The sequence below is a fragment of the Gracilinanus agilis genome, chromosome 1 (assembly GCF_016433145.1).
Source record: "Gracilinanus agilis isolate LMUSP501 chromosome 1, AgileGrace, whole genome shotgun sequence".
Classification (NCBI taxonomy): domain Eukaryota; kingdom Metazoa; phylum Chordata; class Mammalia; order Didelphimorphia; family Didelphidae; genus Gracilinanus; species Gracilinanus agilis.
Genome location: NC_058130.1, coordinates 306,158,807 through 306,171,730, shown reverse-complemented (window position 1 = coordinate 306,171,730; position 12,924 = coordinate 306,158,807).

Genomic DNA, 12,924 nt, shown 5'->3' with positions numbered 1-12,924 from the left:
AATTCCTTCTTTTCCTCATTTTTTTATTTTATTCTGCAAAAAAAGCTTTCAAATGTATTTATACAAAATTATTTCCTCATTAACATCATCATATGTATTTTATTAAATATTATTCATTTCCTTTACTTCTTTCTTACTTCTATTTATGTAATTTCTGTTAATTCTGATATGGATCACAAAGAGCCCTATTGAAAATTCAAGGATAGAGGACCTAATCCTATATTTGTTCCTCTCAGCACTAAAATAAGTATTGCCAATAAATGTAGTATGGAATAGTACAAAGCACAACAGAAATGATTAAGAAAATAGATGCATTGACTTATGAGAAATCAACATATTTGTAAACTGTTTTGCTTTGCAGAGGTGACCAAGAAGCAAGATAATGGAAATCTACAAATATTTGTGAGATGTAATTTAAATAAAAAGCAGAATAGAGGAAATAAAAAAAGCAAATGAAAAGACCAAATGTACTAGATTAAAAAACTGGGGCAAAATTAATAGAAAAATAATTATTTGAATCTGTCTTCTAAAGCAAATAGTAAAATTATATTGATAGAATTCTTATTATACCCCTCCTGTTAATGATCATTCTAGATTGAGAGGAAGAAAACTAAATCTACAATATAACATTATTATTTTAAAATACTCATCTCTCCTTTGATACATATATATGTATATATATATATATATATATACATTCCTCTCTATGAACATATACATTTCAGTATTGGGTTGCAGCTAAATCTACACAACTCATTATTCAATTTTCTGGCATTAAAATTTAACTGGCATTAAAATGAGTGAATATTTTTATCATTGGAATAAATTTTAAAAATTTAGAAATGTAACACAAAACATTGTAGTTTTCCTTATGGCCCATTATTTATTTAAACCATCTTCAGATATTTAATTTTTTCTCAAGCTATGCCAATTTTAGTGTAGTTCCAAAAGTCTCCGTTTTCTTTGCTGGTTATAATTATTTTCATCCTATTACTTTCTTTTTTTTAGAGTATGTATGTTGCCCATGAAAGTGATTTGAATTTCTACAGTTTTTTTTCTAAATATGGCTCACAAAGAGGATTTGATAAATATCTCTGGTATTTTGCCTACCCTTATCCAAGAGAGACTTTGATTCCTTCCTAGAAAAAAGCAGGAGAGGGAAAGCTAGGTAGCATAGGGTAGGTTGCTATAAAGCACTAGGCTTGGAATCAGGAGCAATTTTGTTTAAATCTGGCCTCAGACTCTTCCTAGTTATGTGCCCATGGGCAAATCACTTAATTTCAACTGCCTAGTCCTTACCACTCTTCTGTCTTGAAATTAATTGATACTAAGACAGAAGGGAAGAGTTTGAAAAAAAAACAGAGTAGGAAAAGGGGCTAGATATGTTTACTTCTCTGTTCCCCACAGAGAATAGATGTTGAATCAGATTATATCTATCTGTCCCCTAATTTCTATTTATACAGGGGAATAATTTTTCCTCCTAGGCTTGTCACTTTCTTGGTTGTTAATTCTTAGTGAGGAATAAATATCCCAAGGTTATATCTGCAGACATGACTCCTTTTCACCCAAAGCCATTTATACAAAAGTCTATCACAAATTGTGAATAACAAATAAATCTATTCATCCAGGAAAATAGAAAATACAAGTCAAAAAAGATATAAAGATTACAATATGCCAGGAAAAAAGAGTAATGTTCTACCTTCCTACTGGGAGTACAAAATCTTGGCTTAAGTAAGAGAATCTCATTTCTAACAGAAGAGTCTTTCCAAAATCTATGGAGAAGAAATCTGGAAATAAGGTTGTATCAAATTGCTTTTCTTCCCTTACGTGAATCTTTCTTAAGTCTACTCTATTTACCTTCAGATTGAACCCCCAAGAGGATCTAGAATCATGTGTGTCCTCTCTTGAAGCAACAAGGAAGGATCAAAGGTTTAATATCAAATCCACTCCTCATGCAGACACCCATCTTAGAGTCATGATGAATCTCATCCATGTTCCAGGCTTGAATCCAAAGTTATAATTTAAATCTTTGTCCTCTCTTTATTTTCCTTAATTATAGTATTAGGTAAGGTTCTTTCAGTTTTACATGTTGAAAATAATCAAATAGGTGGTAGTTTCTCTCTCTCTCTCTCTCTCTCTCTCTCTCTCTCTCTCTCTCTCTCTCTCTCTCTCCATCTTTCTCTCTCCCTCGGTGATTGGTTTTACTAAATTTTTTCTTTGAAGCAGCCTTTTGAAATAACCAAACATTGACAAAATGGTTGCATTTCAGTAACTTTTGAATTTTGTTATAAATATATTTTATAACTATGTTGACTTAAAAATAACTTCACCATCCAGGCATTCTGACTAAATTAAGATACAGAAACAAAGACTTCAAATAAGTAATAGAAGAATAGGAATGCAAACTAAACATTATTCACTTCTCCTTAAAAACTATTTCTGTGAACCATGCTCACTGTTTCTAAAGTGTTATGACTGCCCCCTTTACACCAAATCCTGCCAACTCGTTACCTTTTGAAGTTACTCATATGCTGTGTTTGTATTCCAAGTGGTCTAGCTTCCTTAGTAAGTTCTGAGTTCAATGGACAAGACCTTTGATTCAAAATCAGTTTGTTTTGTTTCAGACTATATTCATCTCATATAACATATAATAATACTCCCTATATTACTCTTCTTGCCTCTAAGTTATGAGAGACAGTGAATCTGAAAAATTGTGAATTATATTGCAAACCTAGAGGCCATTCAACTACCATTGGTAATTGTCCTTTTCTTCCTGGAAATATAAATGACTTGTTCCCATTTTAGAGATGCTTTGAAAAAACAATGTTTTTATCTTCTGAATGGTAAGCAGGTAGGAAGAGAGAGATAAAGGAAAGCTTGATTCATGTATCATTTGTGACAATCTGTTCAACTATACTATTGACTATGCAAAAATCTTTACAGACTCCTAGCAAAATTGTCTTTGTAGATATAATACAACTTAGTTATGGCTGAAAAGAATAAAAACAACCAATTTGTAAAATAAAAGGTGCAAGTATATTCTTCATAGGATTTTTATTCAGTCAACATGGTGAAAGTTCCTCTTTCTAATTCGGTGGGAGGTTTCAATTCATTAGTTTGACTTCTAGTACCATAGCTTTCAGTTTAGAGGATGGACTGTTTTTTAACATTATGCCTAAACCACATCAAACTGATCTTTCACTAGCTGACATTCATTTCATATAATATTAAAATGAGCTATGTATCTATATTTATAGAAGAGGAAAATAAATAAAATATGTTCATAACAGCTTTCTCTTAAGCTAATTATGTGCCAAAGGTTCTACTAGATCCACATGGATAATGCATTTCAATAATTTAATAACATGTTTAGCTCTACAGTAAACTATTAATTCTTAATTTTTAATTATATTAAAGATATGAACTAAATATGAGAGACATTTGCTTCTTTTTCTTGTTCTTTCCCTTTTGTCCAACTAAGTGAATAGTATAAATATTCTTGACAGGACAAAGAAAAATATATGAAGACAATAGATTTTATTTCTGCTAGAAGTTTGAATACACAATTAACTCAGAGATTTGAGTTTTACAATAATTGGGTAGTTCTCAATGCATTACACTTAAAATTGAAAATAAAGAGAATTATGCCATCATATGCTAGCATTAGTNTCTCTCTCTCTCTCTCTCTCTCTCTCTCTCTCTCTCTCTCTCTCTCTCTCTCTCTCCATCTTTCTCTCTCCCTCGGTGATTGGTTTTACTAAATTTTTTCTTTGAAGCAGCCTTTTGAAATAACCAAACATTGACAAAATGGTTGCATTTCAGTAACTTTTGAATTTTGTTATAAATATATTTTATAACTATGTTGACTTAAAAATAACTTCACCATCCAGGCATTCTGACTAAATTAAGATACAGAAACAAAGACTTCAAATAAGTAATAGAAGAATAGGAATGCAAACTAAACATTATTCACTTCTCCTTAAAAACTATTTCTGTGAACCATGCTCACTGTTTCTAAAGTGTTATGACTGCCCCCTTTACACCAAATCCTGCCAACTCGTTACCTTTTGAAGTTACTCATATGCTGTGTTTGTATTCCAAGTGGTCTAGCTTCCTTAGTAAGTTCTGAGTTCAATGGACAAGACCTTTGATTCAAAATCAGTTTGTTTTGTTTCAGACTATATTCATCTCATATAACATATAATAATACTCCCTATATTACTCTTCTTGCCTCTAAGTTATGAGAGACAGTGAATCTGAAAAATTGTGAATTATATTGCAAACCTAGAGGCCATTCAACTACCATTGGTAATTGTCCTTTTCTTCCTGGAAATATAAATGACTTGTTCCCATTTTAGAGATGCTTTGAAAAAACAATGTTTTTATCTTCTGAATGGTAAGCAGGTAGGAAGAGAGAGATAAAGGAAAGCTTGATTCATGTATCATTTGTGACAATCTGTTCAACTATACTATTGACTATGCAAAAATCTTTACAGACTCCTAGCAAAATTGTCTTTGTAGATATAATACAACTTAGTTATGGCTGAAAAGAATAAAAACAACCAATTTGTAAAATAAAAGGTGCAAGTATATTCTTCATAGGATTTTTATTCAGTCAACATGGTGAAAGTTCCTCTTTCTAATTCGGTGGGAGGTTTCAATTCATTAGTTTGACTTCTAGTACCATAGCTTTCAGTTTAGAGGATGGACTGTTTTTTAACATTATGCCTAAACCACATCAAACTGATCTTTCACTAGCTGACATTCATTTCATATAATATTAAAATGAGCTATGTATCTATATTTATAGAAGAGGAAAATAAATAAAATATGTTCATAACAGCTTTCTCTTAAGCTAATTATGTGCCAAAGGTTCTACTAGATCCACATGGATAATGCATTTCAATAATTTAATAACATGTTTAGCTCTACAGTAAACTATTAATTCTTAATTTTTAATTATATTAAAGATATGAACTAAATATGAGAGACATTTGCTTCTTTTTCTTGTTCTTTCCCTTTTGTCCAACTAAGTGAATAGTATAAATATTCTTGACAGGACAAAGAAAAATATATGAAGACAATAGATTTTATTTCTGCTAGAAGTTTGAATACACAATTAACTCAGAGATTTGAGTTTTACAATAATTGGGTAGTTCTCAATGCATTACACTTAAAATTGAAAATAAAGAGAATTATGCCATCATATGCTAGCATTAGTAAATACAGAACTTCTGACATGTCACAGTTAGATTGAATACCAGTTAGTATCCACAATGATGAATGAAAAATTATCATTTTTCTTCTCAGAGAGAATTGAATAAAAACTTCACCTTTGATTGAAAATAGCATATGAAAGAATATTTATTAAAGATAAGACTTGGTGTAAAATGGAAAAATTCTGAAAACCCATTATCAACTTATTTATTAAAGTAACATAAGGAGGTAATCTTTAGATAAAGAATTAGCTCTGACAATAAAAATCTAAAGAGAATCATAATTCGCACACTGCTAATAGGCTATTCCCATGTTTTAGAAATTATTCAGCTGTATATCTTTAGCTTAAATCATTATTTATTTGTACATGTGATCTGGGGAATATAAGAGTTAATATCCATGAGTTCATCAATACAGGACTTTTCAGTCTGGAAATGGCCCATTGCTACTATAAATAAGTAACTTGTATAACTTTAAATATTGGAGATTTATGCAGGGAACTTAAAGTTTAAGTGACTTACCCATGATCAAAAATATGTTAGATACCAAACTCAAACTCAAGTTTTGTTGACTTCAAAATCTGTCCTCTGTTCATTAAAGGGTTATCTATTGTATATGTGTTTGTCTTGTATATGTTTACATGTAGGTACATAGGTGTATATTTTCACTTATAAGTTAAGAAGTGCCTGATAAAGCATCCACAAGTGCAGACTTTGAAAGTTGTATTAGACTATATGAAATATCATCCCTATGGCTACAGGCTAGCTTTCAAATATTTTCATTAGTTTCAACTGAATAGCTAACCAAGAATCTATGGAAATATGTAGCCTTCAGGGCTGGGAATTAGATCTCTATTTTATTTGATGTGGTCTTAATATTCCAAATATCATAGAAATTCTATAATTAACATTTTGATTCAACAAGATTCATAGATATTGAAGAAGAAGAAGAATGTTCACAAAAGAAACAAAAAATCAAAAATCCCTCTTAAAATAGCAAAATCTAAACTTTATTTTTCTTCCTGACATAATATTTGACAACTTATGTTACAAAAATTTTTATTAAGTTTAATACATATTGCACATGAAAATATTTAATCCTAGTTAAGTTAAGCATGGGGCTAAATATAAATATATTATGAAAATTTATGATCATTATTGAACAACTTTATATTTAAGAAGGATAGTTTGTGAAACATGATGTTCCCTCTTTCTGTAACAAGAATTGCTCTGTCCTGATTGCAGTAGATGATTCTGTAATCAAATATGTTATTCTAAAAAAGATTTCTATACCAGTATAGCCATTTCTAATAAATAGAAAATCAGCAGCCATATGTACAGAAGTACAGGAAATCAAACATTTAATTAATTATATTTTGGAAGGCAAAACAAATGGGAGACATTGAAAAATTCTGTTTGTGGGGGAAGAGCTTACTTTAGTTTATTTTTTCCTTTTTAAAGGATAAGTGGATATGAACAGGCAGTTTTTAGATGACAAAATCAAAACCATCTATCTGGTCATATTAAAAAAAAAAGTTCTAAATCACTATTGATTAGAGAAATGCAAATTAAAACAACTTTTAAGTACCACCTCATGTGCCTCAGATTGGCTAACACGACAGAAAAAAGAAAATGATAAATATTGGAGGAGACATAGGAAAATTAGGACGACAGTGGTGGAATTTTGAACTGATTCAAACATGTTAAGGACCAATTTGGAGCCATACCCAAAGAGCTATAAAATTTGACCCAACAAAACTTCTAGGTCTGTATCCCAAAGAGATAAAAAACAAAAATGACCTAAATATGCAAAAATATTTATGTCAGTTCTTTTTGTGGTGGCAAAGAATTAAAAATTGAGAAGATATCCATCATTTGGGGAATGGCTAAACTAGTTGTGTTTTTTACTTAATAGAATACTATTGTGCTATAAGAAATGTCTAAGATCATAATTGCTACTCCTGCTTTCTTTGTCTCAATTGCAGTCCAGTAAATTCTGCTCTACCCTCTTACCTTTACCTTGTGTATGTCCATCTGCCTCAATTGTGTTTCTTATAGAAAACATATAGTAGGATTGTGGTTTTTAATCCATTCTGCTATCTGCTTCATTTTTATGGGTGAGTACATCCCATTCACATACACAGTTATGATTACTATCTTTGTATCCCCCTACATTTTGACTTCCTCCTTTGATTCTGCCTTTTCTCTTATCCCTCTTACTCTCCCCTCCAACTTTTCATTTTTAGTCAGTCTCCCCCTTTTCCTCTCTCTAATATTATCCATTGCCACTCCCTCCCTTATTATTATTCTCCTTTTACTATAGTGCCTTTTAAATGACACCCCCAACCTCTCTCTCCCTTATATTGCTCCCCACCAGCCAGTTTATTACTCTTCCACTTCTCTAGATGGCATGATACAATTCTCAGCCCCAATGGATCTGAATGTTTTTCCCTCTCAGAGTCAATTCCAATGAGTGTAAGATTTAAGTATTACCTGTCACCAACCTCTTTCTCTTTCCATTGTATTGGTCCTCTTCCCTTCTTCCCTTTGCCCTTCTTTATGAAATATATATTTACCCCCATTTTATTTCTTTTCCCCTTTCTCTTAGTTTTATCCTATTTTTTAACCCTAGTTTTTTTGGAGTTTTTTTTTTTTTGACATATCATCCTCTACAGTTTACAACTCTTAACTCTAGGTATACTTCCTCTAGCTTCCTAGATGATAATAACAACTATTTAAGAGTTACCAATATCATCTTTTCATATAGGAATACAAATCATTTGAACTTATTTGGCCCTTTAATTTTTTTCCTTAATTAATTATTTTGGTGATTTTCTTGAATTCTTTATTTGGGCATCAGATTTTCTGTTTAAGTCTGGTCTCTTCTTCAGGAATACTTGGAAATCTATTTTATTAAAAGACCATACTTTCCCCTGCAAGAATATCATCAATTTTGCTGGGTAGTTGATTCTTGGTTGAAGACCCAGTGCTTTCTGAAATATCATATTCCATGCCTTCTGGTCCATCAGGATACAGCCAGGTCCTGTATAATTCTGACACTGGTTCCATGATATCTGAATTGTTTCTCTTTACCAGTTTGTAGTATCTTTTCTTTGGTCTGGAAGTTCTTTAATTTGGCTATGACATTCCTGGGCATTTGGGGATTTAATGCAGGAGGTAATTGGTGCATTTATTCAGTCTCTACTTAGCCTTCTGCTTCAAGAATATGAGGACATTTTTCTTAGATAATTTCCCATAGAATGATATCCAGGCTTTTTCTTTGGTCATGATTTTCCAGTAGTCCAATAATTCTGAAATTGTCTCTCCTGGATCTGTTTTCCATGTCTGTTATTTTATAAATTAGGAGTTTCATATTTTCCTCAATTTTTTCATTCTTTTGATTTTGTTTTAGAGATTCTAGCTGCTTTGTGAAGTCATTTGCTTCTAATTGTTGATTCTAGCTTCTAAAGATTGAATTTTATCCCTCATTTTTTGATCCTCCTTTTTCCTTTTGATCTATTTTTCTTTGAAGGTCATTGATTTAACTTTTACTTTTTTTGCCTCATTTTCAAACTGGTCAAATCTGGCTTTTAAAACACTATTTTCTTAATTTAGTTCATATGCCTCTGTTTCCAGATGACCTATTTTGCTTTTTATGTTCTTTTTCTCAATTTTCTTCAAGCTCTCTTAATTGTTTTCTAAATTGTGTTTTGAGTTATTCCAAAGCCTGAATTTAATTCTCTGGAATTTCTGAGTTTTTTCTTGGTATTCCTTGGTCCTTCTCTGTTCCATTTATTCTTTGTTCATTTCTTAATAGAAGCTATGTAATTTCTTTTTTTCTGTAGTTTACTCATATTTTCTTCCTTCTTTCACCCTCTTATTGACTGTATTCTTGCTCCTCTATTTGCTGGATCTGTGAGTTTGGGTTTTTCTGCCCTGAAGGGGTTTCTTCTCTGCTGTGCTGATTAACTGGATTAGGCTGATGGAGTTGACCTGTTGTATTAATGTGCCCTGAGGCCAGGTCTTCCCCAGCTGCCAGCAGGCTCAAGGTGAAAGTGAAGGTGCGGAGGCTGATGGTAGTTAGCCTTGGTCTCCCTCTCTACTCCTTTCTTCCAGTCTTCCCCCTGCCAGCTGCCTGGTCAGAGCCCTGAGCTTCCCATGGTGATATCAAGGTACTCTGTCTTGATTGCAGCCTTTCTCCTGAGATCCCAGTCAGCTGGGTTCCTATTACAGGTCTCAGTGCAGTAGGTGGGGGAGGGGTATTGGATCTTTCCCTTATATCTAAAAATTCTACTTCATATGCATACCTTTCAGGTTGGATCCAGTAAAAGAGACCTATAGATCTGTTTTGTTGCTGAATTTGGCTTTCTGTCTATTTTATAGAGTTCTTCTGGTTGTTTGCTAGCTCTGTGTGATTTAGATTTTCTACTTTCTAGAGGCTTCTTCTCTGCAAAATTAATAGACTGGATTAAGCCAATTGAGCTAATCTGCAGTTCTGAATGTGTCCTGAGGCCAAAATTTCCTAAGATGGAAGTGTGGTAGCTGAAGGCTGTGACCAGCCTAACCTCTTCTCTGATTTTCTCCCCCAGCTGCCTTCTTGCCAACTGTGGAGAGCCCCAAACTTTGTGTAGTTGTGGTAGCAAGGTACTTTGTCCTGGTTGGAGCCCTCACTCTGAGATCCCAGCTACCACCTGAGTCTCAGTACAGTAGGTTGGGGAAGGGCATTGGGATCTTCCTTCTTTCTTTTACTTAAACCTAAGAATTCAAACTTCTCCGTATACCTTTTAAGTTAAGTCAAAAAGGAGGGTCCTGCAGCTCTGTCTTGTTGTTTGATTTGGTTTTCTGTCCCCCTTGAAGCTCTTTGTTTTTTATTTATCCTTCTTGACCTCTTTGCATCATTAGTTATCCTCTCTTTCTAGATATACATTTCTCTTTGAGTTTTCATGATACTGCTTTGTCTTTCCTATCTTATCTGTTTAGTCAATCTTTCTCCCTTGCTTGTATCATTATCCACATTTCACTCCCTATACATATATATGTATAGCCCAGGACTTTTCCTCTCTCTACACTTTCAATATCAGCTCCCAAGGGTTCAACTATCCCATCTAAAGAAATGACACCCACATCTATAAATCCAGCCTTTACACTGCACTCTGCATCTGAAACTGCTAAATTTATATTTCCAAATCTAAAATTCAATGTAATGGAGTTTAGACATATGTCTTAAAAACCAAAGATGACATCTCTTCATACAGAGAGACTGTAAATATGCTTCTGGTTGTTGTTATGGGTTGTCATTATGATGACATGTAAGGGAAGAGTCTTGGGGTAATAGAAAAATAGAGTTGCAATTGAAAATTATTCATTTCACTTTAAAAATTCTTGGGAAGGGCAAGGGACATGAATAGGCAATTTTCAGACAAAGAAATCAAAACTATCAATAAACACATAAGAAAGTGTTCTAAATCTCTAATAATTAGAGAAATGCAAATCAAAACAACTCTGAGGTATCAACTCACACCTAGCAGATTGGCTAAAATGAAAGAAGGGGAAAGTAATGAATGCTGGAGGGGATGTGGCAAAATTGGGACATTAATACATTGCTGGTGGAGTTGTGAACTGATCCAACCATTCTGGATGGCAATTTGGAACTATGCCTAAAAAGCCCTAAAAGACTGCCTGCCCTTTGATCCAGCCATAGCATTGCTGGGTTTGTACCCAGAGATCATAGATAAACAGACTTGTACAAAAATATTTATAGCCATGCTTTTTGTGGTGGCAAAAAACTGGAAAATGAAGGAATGCCCTTCAATTGGTGAATGGCTGAACAAATTGTGGTATATGCTGGTAATGGAATACTATTTTGCTCAAAGGAATAATAAACTGGAGGAATTCCATGTGAACTGGAAAGCCCTCCAGGAATTGATGCAGAGTGAAAGGAACAGAACCAGAAGAACATTGTACACAGAGACTAATACACTGTGGTAAAATAGAATGGAATGGACTTCTGTACTAGCAGCAATGCAATGGCCCAGGACAATTCTGAGGGATTTATGGAAAAGAATGCTACCCACATTCAGAGGAAGAACTGCAGGAATGGAAACACAGAAGAAAAGCAACTGCTTGAACACATGGGTGGATGCGGACATGGTTGGGGATGTGACACTAAACAACCACACAAATGCAACTATCAGTAATATTTAAAAAGTCTTGATTGATCACACATGTTAAAACCAGTGGAGGGGGCAGCTGGGTAGCTCAGTGGAGTGAGAGTCAGGCCTAGAGACAGGAGGTCCTAGGTTCAAACCCGGCCTCAGCCATTTCCCAGCTGTGTGACCCTGGGCAAGTCACTTGACCCCCATTGCCCACCCTTACCAATCTTCCACCTATGAGACAATACACCGAAGTACAAGGGTTTAAAAAAAAAAACAGTGGAAATGAGTGTTGGATATGGGGGGGGGGAGGGTTAAGGGGAGTGAAGGGGAAAATAAAAACAAGAATCATTAGAATCATGGAAAATCTTTCTAAAAAACCAAAATATTAAAAAAAATAAAAAATAAAAAAAATAAAAATGGAAGAGGAAAAAAATTCTTGGGAAGAACTTCAAGTGATAAATAGTTAATACTATCCTTGCCCCTGCCTAAGACAATTGATATATACTTTGCATTTACTTACTTAATTAGATGCCATTTTCCCCTTATGAAATGTAAGTTTTTACAGGACAAGGACTGCTTAGTTTTTGTCTTTGAATACCCAGTCAGTCCTTAACAGAATATCTGGAATATAGTAAACACTTAAAAAATGCATTTCAGGTTTCATTTAACCAACCCAAAAAATCCAATTTATATCATATCAAGTTTATTCTTTAATCTAATTTAATCTTGAGCCCCATTCATCCTCTAAGATATCTGATGTACTAATTCAAGCTGTAAGACAAAATATGGCTAATATGAATTATTAATAGATTTTGTTTTTCCTGGGTCAGTCATTAAGCCAATCTCTTGAAAGATGGCCGTTCTTATTGAAAATATTTCTATAGTACCCTAGTCTTTGATAAAGTCTACATAATCAATACCAGGTCTACATAGAAGCATCAAAAAGACCTCATTGCATCTTGACCTATAGGAACTCTGTGTCTCACAATTTTGTTTTACTCTTGAGATTATTCTTCAGAGTAGCATTGAAAAAACGTGTCTTTATAGTTAAATTTACTAAGGAATCTGATATGACATTAGGAGGTGCCTTCTTGGAAAATAATCTTTAAGGTGACACTTAACTTTATTGTTTCAAATCAGGTTAATGCATTTATTAAATGTTTGCTTTGTACCAGGCATTTTAATAAGTGATGGGAATACAAAGAAACTTTTTTTAAAAATCCTTGTACTCAAAGAGCTTCCATTCTAATAAATAAAACAATATGTATAAACAGGAGTAGGGGGAAGGAGAAGAAGCAGAAGGATTAAAAAAGACCTCATGAAAGAAGTGATGCTTGATTGATATGTAGGAAAAAATAGATGAAAAACATAAACAGAGATAAAGATACAGAAAGATATGTATTCACATATAATGTGAATTTATTGAGTGACAGGCTGATAATAGAACTACAGTTTAAGAAAATCTTTTTAGCAGCACTATATATATGTGTATATATATATATATATATATATATATATATATATATATATATATATATATATATATATAAAGA